At 40.5% G+C, this 19,486-nt stretch overlaps 1 long non-coding RNA gene across 1 annotated transcript; it reads left to right on the top strand.

Moving 5' to 3' along the window:
* The first annotated feature begins 13,934 nt into the window (after positions 1–13,934).
* On the top strand, positions 13,935–17,802 carry LOC146568303 (uncharacterized). Its single transcript, XR_014893513.1, has 3 exons — positions 13,935–14,102; positions 15,936–15,972; positions 17,385–17,802. It is a non-coding gene; the product is annotated as an uncharacterized LOC146568303 (long non-coding RNA).
* Positions 17,803–19,486: the final 1,684 nt, after the last annotated feature.

Below are 19,486 nucleotides of genomic sequence, written 5' to 3'. Positions count from 1 at the left end.
GAACAATGCTCTTACTTTTAAAGAAAGCTCTGCAGTTTTATTTCTCGGCCGAAGAACAGACACAACTCATGCGAAGTAAAAGTCGGCGGATGGATACAAATATCGATCATACCAAAGCTGGTTTTGTGTTAAATTTTCTTTTTTGGAAAAGAAAAACTATACCTCAAACATGCACCATTAACCTTTTGTGTTGACTGCAGTGCCTATTTTATTTATAGCTTATAGCACATTTAAACAGCAGAAGAAGAAGTGACCCCAAATCTTTAGCGACATGCGTATTTACACAAAACCCAGTTTCAAACTGCACGGAAAGCTGAAAGGTGTGTTTTGTTGTGTTAACTAATTATTGTAAATTTAAAAAAATCACAGGGGTCATTAAAATGTGTTTGAATTTGAAAATTAATGATGATTTATAGATTAGAAGTATCGGTATACTGGCCCTGTTTTTACTTGGCACAGCACTGACGTTAAGGTCAAATATTTAAACGAGGCGGGATAAAAACTTGGCTAAAAGAAACATAGAAATAACGACTACTTTGTGAACGAGTTGAAAAGCTTGGTTTTGTGCAAAAAAAAGAAAGAAAAATCCCACTTTGTGGTGAAGCCATGGTTGTAAGATTTAAGCAAACACAGAACATGTTTATTCAAAGTTATAATTAAGTATATTTGTCTACTAAAAGCTTTTCAGTGCTCTGATTTATATTGTAGTTCAACCCTGCCCTGGCCCACTTCAAAGACCTCTAAATGTGCAGCCAATATGTAACACCTACTATTATAGAAGTAAATATCAGTTCAAACAGGGCAAAAGGGCAGACGTGCAGAGTAGTTCAATAACGCTGCCCCCATTTTCACACATATATGATGGTGATGAAGATCTAGCCACCTCTGCTGGTTGTGCCCTCTGCCCTCACCGCCCCCCCGCCGTGCTTCTCTTTCATGTCGCGGTACTTATAACCAAATCAAATATTCTTTTGTGCCAGTGCTGCCATCCATCTCCCTGAGCGAGTAGCTTTCTGTGGAAGTGCATGCATTCTTGCGCCCCTGTGTGTGTCTGTGTGCGTGTGTGCGCGTGTGATAAATGTCTAGACCCCTCCGATGGAGTTATGACAAGGCCTCAGAGCAACACAAAGGCACATGTGCAGAAATCCAGCTGCTTTATTGTCTGTGGCAGGACGGAGCTTTGCTGTCTGTCGGGCATTTCAAAGGAGCAGAGTTTAAAGCACAAAGCGATGGTGGTGGTGGTGAGCTGGTGAAAGACACATGAATATATTTAGTACCTAAACTTCAAACTTCAAAGACGTGCCACTGCATCCACGTGTGCACAGTCAGGTTTGCACACTTCCACATGTACATGTCTGTTAAAACAAAAGCTACACACACGCCTCGTGACCTTGTTATGACCTCAGCTGGAGTTACATCCAGCCTGGATCACATTCAGCGCTTTTATGTGATGTGGCTATATGTGGTTTTCTTTTTTGATGTGCAGCACTAAAATAAAACCAACAGCGTGAAATAACTCGAGCTGTGTCCAAAGCTAAGATTTTGGCCTTTTGATTTTCATTCTGTCTCCATCACATATTTTTAAAGTAAGCACTTAACCTGTGCGGCAAAGATGTGGCATTACTCGGCACGCCGATTTCACAGGACCCTTGTGTTTGACGCACACAGCGAAAGAACAACAAATTACATAAGCTGCAATCAAACCGTGTGAGCGAGTTACGATTAAAGGTCACGTTGTGTACGTGAACCGACCGACCTGGTTGCTTCCGTCCTGCATCCAGAACAATGCCATCTTTGACTGTAATGAAACACTGCCTGTTTGTCCTCATACTTTAACCACTGAACCAGATTCCCGCAATGGTTCCTCTCCCTTCTCTCCCTCTCTCTGTGCTTCTGCTGCTGCGTTCTCACCAGCATGCCAATGTGAATGTCTTCAAACAGTGCTGTTGTATAGATACGAGACTTTGCGTGCATGTGTTAGTCCTGTGTCTGTTTGCTTGGTAATCCTGTACTCCTCTGTAAGGGGGGACTTCCCAAACACAGAGAGGATGTAGTGGCAGTGTGGTGTTAGTGGTATTTACGGGGCCTTGACATTCTGTAACTTTCTCTCACTGTCTCTTCTCGCTGCTACGGACATAATGACAGGGGTTTAAAAAAGAAGAAGTGAGCAAGAACCACGTAGATGATGTCATATTGGGATTCTAGTGTGAAAAAAAGGGGCCTACAGATTTACAATAGGAGGAAAGTGAGTGTAAAGTATGGATAAAGCCTGTATAAAAGCAGAAAGACACACAGCTTAATCGACATCTTACAAATTTATACAGCTTTATCACCACTTTCAACTCGTTTTGATGACTTTGATCATATTGGAGCACCACAAGAACCCTGAGCTTTGGACGTTGGTGGTAAAAGAGAGTGATCACAATAACGTTGTTCAAGTTTGGCGTAGCGGCAGTAGTCTCTGAAAAAGACTTGATATGAGTCGAAAAGTTAAAGCGTCCTTGTTCCCAGACTATTCTGCAGCTTCCCATGGCACCTTGGTTCTAATCTGGTTGATCTGAAATCATTGCTGTTTGTTTTCCTGCACAGCGCCTGCTGGTAATGAGATCTAAGACCTTGTCAGGATGCTCTGATAATAAGCCTACGCTAAGGGAGGCAGTACAAATATGCCCCTCTCTCCACAGGATTGTGCTGTGTGCTGTGTTTTGCCTGGAAAATTTGTTAGGTTAGTCATGGGAAACGGTTTTAACATAACTTATAGTCTGGGACACACGCTGAGAAAAACCTTGAGACGCCAAATGTCCAAATGGATGGTGGATGGAAACGTCAAGGTTACATTGTAATGAGGGAAAAGGAGAAGGAAGAGGTGAAGAGCAGCTAAAAAAAAGTGGGGTCATGGTAGCCAAAGAGTACAAGAATCAATTTATAATAAAGCGAGCTTGTCCCGAGCTAGTCCCAAGCTAGTCCCACTGATATATTATAAGCACAGTATTGAAATAGACGCTCTAGCACCAACCATCACAGAAATCACTCTTTTCACTGGTTGTGTCTCGCTGAGGAACTCCTCCACCATATTTGACACCAGTCCCACGGACAAGTCCAGGGCCAATCTCTTTGGTATCTGTCTATCTTCTCCATCCTGGTGCTTGCAACACTTGTGTACATGTTCTGTGACTCCTCTTCCATGACTGCCCACACCTCCCGTCTTTATGCAGTGTGAGCAGGTGTGGAGATTTTCTTTGATTAAGGTGTGGGTAGGAAGCCAAAAAAACCCCAAAAAACCAAATCTATGGAGCTTGAATGTCAATATTTAGTATGAACACCTTTACTTTTCTTTACAGCCTCAATTTGCTTCTTTTCTTGTAGTTCTACAGTCTTTTTGAAGGACATTTAAAGCTCTTCTTAGGATGTTTGCTGCCTTTTGATCTGCTTTCTGTCAAGATGATCCCACACAGTTCTGGAATCTGGGGATGCCAATCCATGACTGATAGTGCTCCACTGTGTGTTTTTCTATCCATCACTGTCATGCTGAAAAATGAAGCTGTTACTAATCAAACACAAAATCTGACCGAACGTTTCTGCAATGATGTTTCCATCAGGACGTGACATGACTCAGTGAGAGGACTCATTATAGTGGCGTTTCCCCACTTCTCTATGCAGGTGACGGGCTCCTGTTCTGGAGTCGGAGTCGAATTGCGGCCCGAGGCTGTGAGAAAAGCCGTCGCTCGGAGCTCAGAAAAAACTCGTGCTGATTTTTTAACCGTCCGGGCCCTCATGAGAGCCGCATGTGAAAACTGACACCTGCTCTCTCATTGCACTTTCTCAGGGTCCTGATTGTGTGTGTGTTTGTTTGTATGACAGTAAATTTCTCATTGTGCCTCTCATGTTGGTTGCATAGTGTGTGTGCGTGCTTGTGTGTTAGTGTAAAGCCCAGTGGGAAACAGAATACAAGAGGATCCTACACCACATAAACAAAGTCAGGCAGGGCTGATAGCAAACGCAGCTGGAAACGCACAGAGGCGCCCTGAGAACGCTCTCTAATGCTTCCCTAAACATGTAATAGATCACTTAGCTCCACTGTCACAATCCTCTCGTACTCTGTGTGCTTTAACGTTCTCTGTTGGGATCTCACATAACGTTTACATTAAGATAAGTATTGATATCATTTAATACTGAAACACGTAATGTTTCAGAAATATGATTTTCCCTCTCCGCAGAAAGCTCTCACCTAAGAACTCCTTTTGATTCCCTCTTTCTTTTGTGACCAACGCACCCGACCCCCATGCTTTTATTTTAGCTTAAATACGCTTTTTAAAAAATCAGATGTATCACTGTCATCCATGTTTGTGTCTCTTTAAGGCACTTTCTGCAAATTCATTTTTTAAGTGCTTTTAAGATGTTTCCTTTTTTTCAGCAACTCCAAATATAACCTAATTATAGTGTCTGAGGTCAAAGGTCACAGCTGGGGCCCCTGGGGGACATTTCATTAGCAAAATGGAGGGAAGAAGCTGCTGCTGTCTAAAAGGGACGTCTCCCTCTATTGTGCCGAAATTTGAATTTTAGCTTTTGTTTCCTTTTTTTCAAATGAGTATTTTTTTAAGCAATGAGTAAACACTTACAAATAAATGCATTTAAATGGGTTCTTTTTTTTTTTTCTTTTTTTTTCTTTTATTAATTTTTGATGCCAAATTTGCTAGTCATTATTACAGGTTTCTGAACATCCCGCTTTATATGTACCTTAAAATTATCTATAAGTAGAAATAATCTGAGTATCATGAGCTGGAACGTCAAGGGCCTCAATAATCCCATTAAGAAAAACAAAATATTGTCCTTTATAAAATCTAAGAAGTGTGACATTGCATTTGTTCAAGAGACCCACCTGTTGCCTCAAGATTCTCAGACGCTATGCGTGGGTTGGGTGGGATATGTAGGGGCAGCCAGTGGTACTAGTAAAAGCAGAGGAGTGGCCACTTTGATTGGTAAACATTTACAGTTTAAATGTATCCAAAAGAGTAAGGATGACGCTGGGAGAAGGATGTTAATGTTGTGTGAAGTTCAAGGGAAGGCGGTCATCTTAGCTAATGTATATGCTCCTAATGTAGATGATCCATCCTTTTTTGGACAATTAGAGAAAAAAATATCTGACATGGGGGATTACCCTATTATTATGGGAGGGGATTTTAATGAGGTTATGGACCCAGTACTGGATCGGAGTTCCAGATCAGTCTATGCTTCTAGGGCTCATAGGGCCCTAAAAGGGCTGACTGAAGCGTGTGGCCTCATAGATGTGTGGAGGTTACAAAACCCCTCTGGAAGGGACTATACTTTTTTCTCCCCCCCTCACCACTCCTTCTCAAGGATAGATTTTTTTTTGGTATCCCAATCACTAATGCCTGCTGTTGTATCGAGTAATATTGGTACCATAATCCTCTCAGATCATAGCCCTGTTTATCTCCTCATGCTACTATCTAATGATACAGCTAGGACGCCTAGATGGAGACTTAATTCGACCCTTCTATTAGATGCAGCATTCAGAGAGTCTCTTCGATTACAAATCAATCTGTATATAGAGACGAATGTCCCTACTGCCCCTTCAGCAGGAGTAGCATGGGAAGCACTGAAAGCTTTCCTGAGAGGCTATATAATACAGCATGCCTCATTTAAAAAGAGGGAAAATATTACTAAACTTCAAAATCTAGAATGTCAAATTAAACTTGCTGATTTAAAATTTAAAAATGATCGTTCTTCATTGAATTTGAATGAATTGACCAAGTTAAAATATGAATTTAATGCAATACTGTCACAAAAAGCTGAATTTTCTCTATTTCGTGCTAGACAAAAACACTTCGAGGAAGGGGATAAGGCCGGAAGGCTCTTAGCGAGATATATTAAACAGAGAGAGACTATGGCTATGATCTCAGCTGTTAAAGATAATAATGGACGTCTTTAAACCTAAAGAAATTAATACAATATTTAGTAACTTTTATAAAGATCTTTATAGCTCGGAATCAAGCATTTCAGAGAGTGATATAAAGAAATTTTTGTTATCTTTAAATCTTCCTAGGGTGACAATGGATCAACTGAAATATTTGGACGCTCCTATTACCGTTGAAGAAATAGTGGGAGTTATTAAACACTTGCCCTCTTGATAAAGCACCAGGCCTGGATGGATATACGGCTGAATTTTATAAATCCTTTCCAGAAGATCTTGCGCCACTGCTTTTAAACACTTATAACGAATCTTTTCAAGAGGGTAGGCTCCCACCTTCACTATCTGAAGCCATCATTACACTTATCCTAAAGAAGGATAAGGACCCCACTGACTGTAAAAGCTACAGACCGATAAGTCTGACCTCCTATGATAGTAAGATTTTATCTAAAATTCTGGCTAATCGATTAAACTGGGTAATAACCTCTCTCGTACATGTAGATCAAGTTGGTTTCATAAGCTCACGCTCTTCAGCTGATAATATTAGGAGGTTAATTGATATTATGTGGGCGGTTCAGGACAGCCATTCTCCCATAGCTGCGATTTCGCTGGATGCCGAAAAGGCATTCGACAGAGTCGAATGGAGATATTTATTCGCTACTTTAGAGTGTTTCGGTTTTACCAAAAGCTTTATTAATTGGATTCAGCTTATATATGTACACCCCAAGGCATCAGTACTCACAAATGGAATAATAGGGCCTTCTTTTGAACTAGATAGAGGAACCAGGCAGGGGGATCCCCTCTCTCCACTTCTTTTTGCTCTGGCCCTTGAGCCGTTGGCAGTGGCTATTCGTAGAGAGCCCAATTTTCCAGGTGTCAGTATAGGGAGAGACTGTCATAAACTGATGTTGTACGCCGATGACATTTTGCTTTTTATATCAGACCCAGAAAAGTCTTTAAACTCCTTGCAGGCAATAATAAATACGTTTTCAGCTATTTCTGGTTATAAGGTGAATTGGACCAAATCAAAGGCCCTTCCGTTAACTAGTTATTGTCCTAGGTCACTTTTTCAAACCGGTATGTTTTCCTGGCCACAGAAGGGCATTAAGTATTTAGGCATCACCTTCCCGCCTCATTTGTCAGACCTGATAAAGATAAATTTTGAACCTTTACTCAGCGATATGAAAATTAATATTGATCGTTGGTCTCAGATGTATCTCTCAATGTGGGGAAAGGTAAACGTAATCAAAATGGTATGTACACCTAAGTTCAATTATTTGTTGCAGGCTCTACCAATCCATGTTCCTTTGAAATACACCAAACAGTTTGACCAGCTCTGTAAGTCATTTATATGGAATAATAAAAAGCCTAGATTGAATCTGAGAAAACTGCAGAAACCAGTGGACAGAGGTGGGTTAGGGATGCCTAATCTACTTTTATATCATTATGCTTTTTCTCTTCGGCATTTGGCACATTGGTTCTTACCCCCTGAGAAAGCGCCTCCTTGGTTTTCCATTGAAAGTACTGCTTCCTCGCCATTTACACCATTATATAGCTTTTTTTTTGGGGGGGGGGGGGGGGGGGGGGGGGGATGGAAATATGCATTGATGCTCAATTTGTTCTGTTGTTGTTACTGGGAATGTCCATTCTGCTATTTTTTGGGTGTTTTTTTTTTTTTTTGGGGGGGGGGGGGGGGTCTGGGTTTTTTTTTGTGTATATTAAAATCTAATAAAGTTTGAGTCATAAAAAAATAAATGGGTTCTTTGCTATAATTTTATAGTACTTGAATTACATGTTACCATTTTTTGCTACTTAATCCTTCTCATCTCTTACATTTCTAGAGGAAATATTCTTCTTTGTGCTACACTGGACATCTAAAGTTACTACTGTTGCGACCTGTGGGCTTTAAATTGTGTGAGATGGTCATTATGGGAATTTTTCCGCCTCCACCTGTATTTCCATGTTCTCAAATGGATCCAGATACTGGTCTAGAGTGCTGATTAAAGCAGTAAAGGCCTCATAATGATACCAGTACCATCCGGTGTTATCTAATAATAACTTTGTTTTCCATAACCATCATAAATGTTTCCAGACATTCGGTTTCACTGCTATTAGATAGCCTTTGTGCACCGCTGGGACAAAACCACCAGCCTATCATTAATTTATTTTATTCATTTAAATGAAATGACACGTGTAGTGGCTCCATGGTGTAGCAGTTTGCAGATTTGCCTGGTTTCATTTCAAGGGGATGGAAACAACATATGCCAGCTATAAATATGTGGACCTGCTGTGGTGAGTTATTGTGAATGAGGGAATAGCTGAAAGTGGTTTTTAGTGTCTTGTCCCTCCCAGCTCCTTCAAAGTGTTAACCTGTAAAAGTGTCAGGGTGATAAAGAGTGATTATCCTTAAAGCCTGATAAAGATTCCACCTCTATCCTTCCAAGCAGGTCAGATCCAGCTGCTTATCTTAGTGTAAATACATGACGATAGTGTCATTGGACTGAGAGTGATTTAAACAGGCAGAGCGTCACTGCTGCGGCCAGCCTCGATGGCCTTTGTGTAGATTCTCACATTCTTTAGTGCTCAAACGAACACGAGGGAATAGCTGAGCTTGGGGGTAAACAGATTCCTCTTTAAAGTGGTTTTTAACACAACGTCGCCGCTGTTAACTCTTTTCTTCTTTCTTTTTACTCTTTTGATTGTAAGCAGCAGGGAGGGAAGAAAAAGGGCCAAATAAAAACACATCGTAGCCACCGAGGAATCCAACAGGAAGTTTCCTGTGGTACGTGAGGTTTGGTGGTAATTTTAGACTACAAAGCTTTTGGAGACAGCGCCACAGCTTTTGATTGTAGCCAGATTAAAGCGAACTCCTTTACAAATACTACATTCCTTCATTAGATCACAGTGTGTGGGTGGGTGAGCTCGTCTTGATTGTTTGGCATTTATTGGCCAAATCAGGTCTGCAAATGGTTTGCTTTGCCTGTTTTTTGGAGGGAAACCCACGTTAGTTGTTAGCTTTTAGAGCACAGCATCTTCAGCCTCTTTCACTTTACGTTTATGACTCTCATTAGCTGCAATTACCAGTGCATCTCCCAATCCCATTCTTTGTAGTCCAGATGACAGTATTGTTATCAGCGGCCCAGTGGCGCTATAATAGCGCATCAGGCCAGGATGTGTTTGATGGGCAGTGTGTTTGCTGGAGCCCAGCTGGGGGTCAGACAGGGCAACCCCGCTGTCGGTGTTAGCGTGCCGATTCTCTACCCCCCACACTTCTTCTAATTGGCCGAATAAGTTTGGAGGGAAAACTTAGGAAGAAGCAGGATCCCTCCAAAATTCACAATACGTGTAGTGTTTTACATATGTCCACGGGAAAGACAGATGTTGTCCCACTTGGCCACATCCACATTTGAATACCTTTATTTGGATACAATGGGGGGAATATACAAAGGGGCTATGTTTTGGCGGTCAAGGCAGATGCATAGCAGTCGAGAAGAGTCCACGCTCCGAGTGGTGGGGATTGCTTTCACAGGAAATATGCACTTTTAGATTTTCAGATTTTTTGCACCACCAGGTATTACATAGATACAACGTTGTCAGTAGATCGCAGGACAAGTTCCTAATTTTGAAAATGGGCTATATTCCAACATAAGACATGTATTTTTGTGTCCTTACATTAAGGAAAGTCATGGAAATACACTTTATAAACTACTTTACCTTTACCTTTATATTAATATTAATATTTAATATTAAGGAAATAATATGTTTTAAAGTTTCTATAAGTAGTTAGCTCAGTAGTTAAGTAGTTAGTTAGCTTACCTTAGTTAGCCTAGCATAAATTCCAGAAAAAAAAAGGAAAGTCTACTCTTTTTAAAGACATGAAACTAACACTCAGTACCTCTGAATCTTTTTAAACCTACCATAATCTGTATAAAGATCAAAGTATAAAAAATGATTAATTCAGCAGGAGTTTCTAGACTGTAGGCTAAGCTAAGCTAATTGGCTGCTGGCTCCAGTATAATTAGGGGAGGGTCATTCTTCTTTTCAAACTCTTGCCTCTGAAGCAATTAAGCATAGTCGAACTGTTCCTTTAATGGAACTCACAGACTATATGTGCGTCACCAACAAAGAAATGGCAACAAATATTGTCTTTACACCCCAGAATATCTCACTCTGCTTCAGTTTTATGCGATATTACGCATCAAAAGTCCCCGCTGTATCACTCTCAGCTCACTTTTACACAATCACAAGGTCTCAGGATATTTGAGCAGATCAGAAACACGTGTAAAAGGCTGAAAACGTCCAAACAAAAGAACTGAATGGTCAGGTTTTTTTTCTTTCTGCTGCTTGGCTGTACTTCAGCACCTCCTCCTCCTCTTCCTCCTCCCCTGCACTCCGTCCACTTCTGAATTGAGTTCGGTCAGCCCGGGTCATCCTTGGCTGGGCAGATTATAATTAGTCTGCCTGCACACATACAGAGACACATACAGACTTTAAACTTTAAACCCCCTCTTACAATGGCCCTCTCAGACAATAGACACATGCCAGTACCACAACCCCCTCGGCTATCTCTCCGTGCACAAAAACGCCACGGTTACCCTAAAAAACCCTCCACCATCAGTGCTCGGCAGAAAAAGGCAAAGAGATGTGACAAGATTACATTTTCGTCTATCACATTTGACCTTGTAGCACTAAAAATAATGAAGAATTTAACAGGTGCTAAATCTCAGCTGTGAAATGTTGCCATCACCTCGATGTCTTAAGTTTCAAGTGATAAAGTTGATTAGGTGTCACGGTTTCAAAGCTGGGATGCTGTGAAGTTTGCACCCAAAGATTGTTTATTGAGCTTTACGTTCAATCAGCACTGATTATAATGATCTGAGGTCGCTGCTGTCTGCTTTTCCCCAGTGTTATCGAAATCCCGCTGCACGCACTGTGACATGCTGTGGTTTTATTGTGCATTAAAATGTGATTATTCACTCTGAGAAAAACATCAGAGGATGGCAGGTGACAGTAAAAGTGACCGCATCAAGTAACCGTAATTCTAAAAGAATGAAATTAAGTGATTTACGGATCAGTCGTCCAGCCTTAGAAGTAACTTGAGAATCTTCGCATTTCAGCCCCCAGGTGACAATTAAAATCTCTGAAAAGAGCCTCAGTAGGGGCATAACTGTGCACCGAATCAGCATCCAGAGTTTCCTTTATCTCTCACCATCTTTCATCAACTCCATTCAGACTCCTCGGTGACCTGCAGCTCGTCCCCCGAGTCCCTTTTGATCTAATTTTTTAAAAATGCCATTGCACATGGCCCTGCCCTCCCCTTTGCTCTCTCAGCACCTGCGCTACAGTGTCCTCCAACTCATCAATGAACCTGCCTTTCAACGATGTATACATCTGTTGCAAATGAGCTTGCCTTTGTTGAGGGGAGGAAGCCCTTGAGGGAACCGCCAAAAACAAAGTTTGGTGTCTCCCCGGCTCCAGTAAACCCCGACATCCCCCCTCCACGTCTCTCTCACATACACGCACACCTCTTACTTCAGGGGTATCATATCACCAGCCCCTCGGGGTATAGCTGTGCGCAGGCCTCGGATGTTCTCGTGGTAACAGGTGTATTTGAATGTATACAACAGGTGGCAGAAGGGTTCAGTTTTTTAGCTTTAACACAGTTTTTTCTTGGTTTTATTTTTTTAAAAAGTCTATTTTTATGTCAAATATTGGACATAATGAACAATATGTTTACACTTCATACAAGAAGATGGGATCTTTGCAGGATATTATGAATTCCACAAAGCATAGCTAAGGCGATAAATATTTATCTCACAGCTCCAAGTGGTTATTTGCCTGACCCGCCACTGATGAACAGTGGAAGCTGATGGAGGGGAGGGGAACGACCGAAGACAAAACTGAGTCTGTCCTCTCACTGAGTGACTCCTCAATAGACATGGTTTCTTTCTGCAGTCAACTGTGCAGGGCAGATAAGTGAGAAAGCAAAGAAGGGATCGAGAAGAGGAAGCGGGAACTTGCTGAATAATTAGAAGCGTGAAGTATGGTCCTGAACTGCCTGACACATTCATGCGTGCACGCATATGCATGAGCTCACACACTCACTCATACTATTCCTCTTTATGCCACGAACGCACCCACACACACAAACACGCACACTTATATACGCACTAAAACACACATTCATACTTGGTCCCAACTGAAGGATTTGGGCCCTATCTGCACATGTATGCGGGTTAATCAGGGGCTCTTAACAGACAGAAAGCAAAGGGTCACTCGGGGTGAGGTGTTTGTGATGGAAATTTGGACGGCAGGCGTAGGAAAACAAAGCTAGAGACAAGACGCCCCAGAGACGACATACTTTACACATGAGATAACACACAGTGAGAAGTTACAAAAAAAACCCAAATCTTCCCTTAAAATACGATCACAAAGGCTTTTTCATTCATTCTACTGATAAGCATCGCTGCAGTGGTGCTTATCAGTCAATCATTGACTGCAAAGCATCTCATCGGGTTATAAATATCTTACATTGGAATCCACACGGACAATTTTGGTGTGGCCTCCACGGCTCAATATATGACTATGAAACCAGGTTAGTTGCTCCCCAGGTTGCCACAGTAATTGCCACAAACTTTGCTGACTCCAGGATCTGTGCCGAAGCTACGATGTTGGCCTGCTCATTCCTTCACATACAGGCCACGTCTCGCCTTCGCTCGGTATAGATGGTGCATTGATTGGGGACGACCAGTCCAAGGCTGAGAAATTTCACAAAGATGGGATTTAATGGCCCTTCGATTGAGCAGTTCTGAAAAGGTAACCTCTGACCCTACCCAGCCTTAACCCCCAGCATCTCCGCCCATCCTCCAGGGTCCAGTGCTTGTCATCGGTCATTTGTCAAACTCCTCGCACTGATCTGATTACCGTCCAATTTAGGATCTGCCGACTACACACTTCTAGGATCAAGACAAGCTGCTTTTCAGCAACTTTACATGACAACAAATAGCTGGATTGTTATGGGAAGACTAAAGAGACGAGTATTTGTTCTATTCACACAGAAAACTTTAGATAGAGGCCAAACTCGGTGTCTGCTAATGGCCATGCATTCTTCATCTAATGAAGAACTGATAGGCAGTTTGTATTAACCTGGTTAAGAATGGAAAGTATTGTTACCACAGGTTAACAGAGAAAAGATGGATTATGTAAAAGATAGAGGGGGAAAACAAATCAGCCACTTAAAGAATAATCCAGAGTTTCTCACACTGATTCCATCCAAATCTAATGATTAACAGCTGACACAGGAACATGTTGTGTGTTCATCATTCAGCTATGCTGGTGTTTATATTAGTCCACACCAGCACAGTTAATTTTACACTCGAGCAGTTCTGAAATGACTCCCAGCATTTCCTGAGTGTCTGAAATGTATTTATTTTATGGTGTCATCCAAACTTTCCTCTATCACAGCAACATTCCTTTCTTTGTGATATCCACTTTCGGTTAAAAGCTGGCTAATTATTGTTGAATTCTTTTTTACTCAATCTTTATTTAAGTATGTAACTCTCATGGTGGTTGGTTATTTTGCAAGGGAGACTTGGTACGACTGTGGTACGTTTCAGGGCAGGAAAACAAATCATCAGGTGCATGAAAAAAACAATAATGAAAGCCTGGGGACAATGTGTAATGGCTGAAAGAATACATCATTAAACGTGTGTTTTTAAGGTGTGTCACTGAGGCTAAAGCCAATCACTGTAAACCATACTTTGGCTTCAAAATTTTTCTCTGTGACTCATTGTGGTTACAATCCTAAACTCTGAGCTTCCTCCCAAGTGTGTTGGTGTTCATTTTGGACATCATTTCTCTAACAATCAGATATGTTGGCTTGGGTTGCTGCATTGTTTGGCTCCTCAACCACTTTGTCTCAGATGTCCATTTAAAGAAACAGATTTTTTTTTCAGGCCTCTTATTCTAATGTGCAAGTCTCTCACAGGATACCAACACTAAATAGTTTCATTTTTGTACCCAGTAAGCATTATGTAGCTTGCCACTAATAAGCTGATAGGCTTCAGTCTAAAGATGAGGTGTTTTTTTCTGTAGTGGTGAAAATGCACAATGAAAAACACAGCATGATCATAAGCTGCATTTCTGAGGTTCAAATGGGCAGCAATGCAAACCAGTAAGTAATGCGAGTAATGCTCCCTTTTACCATTTTTAGTTATAGTGTGTGACTTCAGTGTGTTCATATGATTTAAATCAAAAACATTAAAATATACTTATATACTTTCCAAATTTTTTCAACATGTATATATCAGTTTTCCATAGGAGAAACTAATTTATCCATCTTAATGCCTACAACAGCATAAAAGCAATCGTGTATACTTTCAGGGTGAGCTAATATTATGTTGCTAACAAGCTAATAACTAACATGCTAGCTAAAAATAAACACTAGTCAGTCAAGTTCTTGTTCTTGGCTCTGGCTGTTTATGGCTGTTTATATCATTTAATTTCAGGAACAGTTTCATTACACGAGAAAGAAATATTCAGTCTAATTTTGTCCTTTCTTTATTTTATTTAATCTAGTAAAAGTTATTGAAGAGTAATCTTAGCTAACAACGTTAGCTGTTAGCTCCTAACTATTCTCTCACATTCACTGTAGCTTTGCAGAGGTCAGTGGGTTAAATCTAGTTTGTGAAATTTCTTAATCAAATCCACAGAAAAGAAAAAATGAAACTGGAGCTTTTTAAAAGCTGCTTAAGAGCTATGTATAAATAAACAAATATGATTCTCCGTGCATGTACTTGTCTTTGTATATAGTTCCAGAATAAACAAATGGAAAGCAATGGTTTCCATTTCTGTGTCTGAATTTCTGTGTCTGACTCCTCTGAAAGGCATCTCCATTTCTATCTTTATTGTCACTTTACGTATATACAATGCGTTTTCCAGCCCCCTACTATAAGACTATCATAACTAAATGTATAACCCTGATTTTAACACAATTCTAACCCCAGTGAGTGCCCAGTTTGGGACCCCACTCATATACTAAAACAAGCCCGAACACACACACATGCAGCACATGCGTAGCCCCTGGCTCATTATGGCTGCTTTAGCTCCTTTGGATTGTTTTGGATAGGGCTGTGGGGGTGGGGACAGGGTGGAGACCAGTGACCCCGGAGTGCCTGACCTGAGGGGATATTTGAAGAGTTAAGGGAGAAGCTGCACAAAGGCAGAGACAACCACCACACAGGGAGGGAAAGTCACTTTTTGGGTACCCCTGCTGGGTCCTTCTCTCCTGTGGAGATCCCCATTGGTTTTCAAAGTTAGAAAATACAGTGATTAGTCATCACTGGTAACCTGCACAAGCTTTACCAGAACAACTGCTTTTCAGTTGATAATGTAATGAATTAGCCTACAACTGTGAAAAGTTAATTATAATTAAAACAAAGTCAGTCTGTCCCTGTACAGAAAAGAGAAAATAAAATGTTATTCCTAATTAGATGCCAGCAATGCTGATAGTTAACGCGGTGCTAAATTAAGAGTGGATGAATTTCCCAGTGCATCCCCGCAGTAGTCTGAGACAGCAGGTTTGATTTCCCTCCAAAATCTCGGTCCTATTATACAGACCACTGAGCAGCTGCCTCCATCCCCAGCCATCACACATCAATCCACGGTAGTGTGTGTGTGTTTTTTTGTTGTTTTTTTAAGTGAGGGTATTTCAGCTAGTCAGCTGTTAACCCCCCAGTGTGTGAAAGATTGTTGGACTAACACTGCAGATTTCCAAAACAAACTCTTTGATTTCAGCGTAGTTGAGTAAAATGATGAGAAAAACGTTGAATATATGGAGATAGTTGCAACTAGTCTGACAACATGAAAAACATGTGCTATTTAGAGTTTTAGTATTTGGTTTATTAAGAGTTTAAAAGAGTTTTTTGGTTATTTTTTTAAACTTTGCAATGATTGATTCAATGCTCGTTAATAACGCACATTCTGTTCCCTGTTTGTGTTTGTGCAGGACCCGGATCCAGACACAGGATCCATCTTTTTAGGAGGTAAAGTTGATGAGCTGTTTCACCCCCCCCTCCCTTTGTCAGAAAGTTTAATCAGGGCTGCAGAGGTGTGTGGATGACCTTTGACTCCTCTGGTATCTCTGGCTTTTCTCTTACTTGCCTGTGGGGCAGCAGTAGGATATCCCTCATTTAACTCTTAACCTGAGGAGGCAAATTTAGCAACTTTAGCATGTTTAGAGTTAAGATGCATTAAAGGCACGTTTACAAAGCCAGCTGGTCTTTTTTTTTTTTTTTTAATGATTACAAAACTATTGACAAGGCCAGAGGAAAATACCAGAGGAAACCCAATGCAACCCACATTTAATCCTATTCAAATAACATAAAAAAATATGGTGCTTCACTGGTATCAAAAATAATTTTGGTGGCAAGCGCTAATGCAGCTCATTTTATTTTGTATTTTGTTATTAGGATCACACTCAACAATGACCCTATTTTATAAGTTATTGGCACATATAACTAATCTATATTTTTTGGTTGTTACAGTATCAGTAACGCCTAAATTACTTTTCACTAAAATACGTGTGGGACTATGCAAGAATTATGATGATCAGGATTAACTGAGCTGAAGGCCATAGACCATATGGGAGTATATGCACGCTGTATATCCAACACATGCAGGTGGAAGACCATTTAAGGCTTTAAACACAAACAGTGCACTTGGATTCTGTAATCTTGCTAACTTTGCTAACAGTGGAGTAATGTGATCTCTCTTTTTTTGTCCCAGTCTAAGGAAGAATCTGATCTTAACCACTTCATTTAATTGTTTGTCAAATGAAGATACGTCCTGCACACAGAGGGCCACTCGTACCAAATTTGTGAAAAAAGGCAAAAAATAAAAATCATCTGTGTTATTGTGGGAATATAAACTTCTTACAAATTGATCAAATGTGTCTCAGGTCAGAAAGATCCAGCTGGGTGAAACAGGAAGTGACGTTAAATACCTGATGGATCTTCAAGTTTATGCATTTGACCAAAGGAGCAGGCTAATTCAATGGACATGAAGAGGAAAATTCTAACAGAGAGCTTGATGTGTGTTCATTTATGCATGAATAAGCAGTCAGATTGCAGCGTGTTTGCAAACATTTTTAGACATATATCTGAGAACATGAATAATTTACTCTTTTCCTGTGTTGATCTTCTTATAGAAAACAAAGTAGAACTACTTTTTGTGCATTTATTTCTCTACTGTTTTGTACACGTTGCATTCAGACCCACTTGAAGAAACTGCCATAAGTCTATAAAACGTTTGTCTGTTCAAAATGAGCAAATCCACCTAAGAGCCACCACTGTGGATAAATGCTGCTTTTGTGTCTCCCGTTTTGAACCTGGGGTTTCGCTCAGTCCTAAGGAGAGTGTGTTCACCCCCCTTTTTTTTCTTCTTTTTGTCTTTTCAGGCTTTTTGGCGCTAAATAGTGGAGACCACTGCCAAATGGGAAAACGACTACACACAGAGAAAGAAAGACCAGACTCAATCAGGAAGTGGCAGCTTTTCAGCTGTGCCAGAGGAGCCGGGCAACTTCCTGGTCTCGTTGCCAAGGTGACTGGAAGCGCGGCCAGCTGGTGCAGTGGGCAGCCGTTGGGTTTGATGGGGGGGTTGACGACGGTTGGTATATTGGATGGGAGGAGTTGGTGAAAAGCTGTGATGGAGGGAGTTTAAATGTAAGCAATGAATACTTTAAACACAGCGGACCATTTTAATTGATAAGCACCAAATCTATTCACTTTCTCCCACCTTTTTAGCATGCAACTTTGTTTACATAGATTTTTACACCTGGGAAATGCACAGAAAACTGATCGAGTACTTTCTTACGGCCAATCCCTTTCAAATTTCCTTAATAAAATTGTCTGAAGAGGGTGTGTTTATGTTTATTCTTGCAAAAACTCAACAATGACCAAAGCATTTGCAAATCAAATGCACTTACATTTCTGGGAATGCAGTCCCAGATATGATTTATTTGCAGTGTAGGCCTAATTTTCCAATGTTTATTTTTGCTTATTTGATAAGTATGCTGGTAAGGACAATTAATAAAAAGACAACTGAACAATAAAACATCCATCATGCACATCAACACAATGAATATAAAAATAGAGATGTAAAAAGGGAAGATTATGGCCTGTGCCATATTGGGCTCTAATATGGGCCGTATTAGAAAGTGTTACTGTCCCTCATCATTTTGCTCCAGGGTAAAGTAACGAGCCATCCCTGCTGTACAGACAAACACTACAGATATATTATAAGAGTATAATTATCATCTTTTCTTAAAAGACAGAATTCTGATGTGCATTGAGAAAACTGGACTGGGTGCAAATAAAGAAGGAATCTAAGTAAATAAGAAAATACATGTGAAAGAAGGTAATACTGATTCCTCACAAACCTGTAACAGTGCATACAACAGATTTTCTTACATAAAATTATTGCTGACATGTAACACCTATTTTATTGTGGAAAAATCACACAGTTAAGATGTAAGTGCAATTCATTAACATTTTAAATAGACTCTCACTTGTTAAAAAAACAAACAAAAAAACTATTACGTTGAGTTTATTAAAGTTTTTTTCCCGCAGTAAACTGTGAAAGTTTTTCTGATATTGTGTCCATTTCAATTAAAATCAGGAGGGAAGACTTTTGTGTTCTTGTGACCTACAGATTAGTTAGATAGGTGGGTGTTCTGAAGGATCGGGGGACCAGGCCGGTGGAGATAGGTAAACACAGCTGGGGGACACACAGGGCTTGGTGGTCCTGTGTTGTAGAGGCCCCCTTCACACATTTATCAGTGTGTTTGCTCAGGAGATGTGGCTTAATCTTCACACACTGATCTCTGTGTGGAGTCTTTACAGAGGCCCAGCAGGCTAGGATGAAAGTGACCCTGTCCTCAATCGCATCTTGCTAATTCCTCCACTGCTAAACTTGAATGTTGTGCATATGATAAAGGCCCATAAAGGTCATCTATAGCCCTCTCTGTGGGTGGGATGTCAACTCGCATATATGCCGAATTTATTTCCCTAATCGGACCCCTCCTTGAGCATATTAAACCACAACTGTGATGAAAGGTTTTGAATATTTTTGCACATCACGTATTACTTTAATGTTAGTACAATTTTACTTCGTTCACTTTTATTTTAATTTTCTCCAATACCAAAGAAACTTTTTTAACCATTAAAAAGAAAAGATGTTTGGAAGAAGTTTTATCATCCAGCGCCTCCTGCTGGTGATTTGAGGTTGTGCTTCTCTTCTTCAGCCACATGATGCATGTAGGCTGTACAGTAGGCAGAGAAGAGTAGTGCAGTAAAGAGTGCAAAAATAATAGGGGGAAAAAACTGAGGGATCATTGAGGAATTAAATTATATATATTTTAATAATAACCAGAAAAGAATGAGTGGAAAGTACGTCTGAGATTGAGATGATATTTTGATGCACTGATATCTCATTAGCCAATCACATGACAGCATCTCAATGCATTTAGGGATGTAGACGTGGTCAAGACGCCCTGCTGAA

This window comes from Mchenga conophoros, linkage group LG8 (genome assembly GCF_057382185.1).
Source record: "Mchenga conophoros isolate Kocher_MC1m ecotype Shallow Benthic linkage group LG8, M_conophoros_male_GT1.1, whole genome shotgun sequence".
Taxonomy (NCBI): domain Eukaryota; kingdom Metazoa; phylum Chordata; class Actinopteri; order Cichliformes; family Cichlidae; genus Mchenga; species Mchenga conophoros.
The sequence above is the reverse complement of the archived record's forward strand: the minus strand, read 5'-3'. Positions and strand labels throughout refer to the sequence as shown.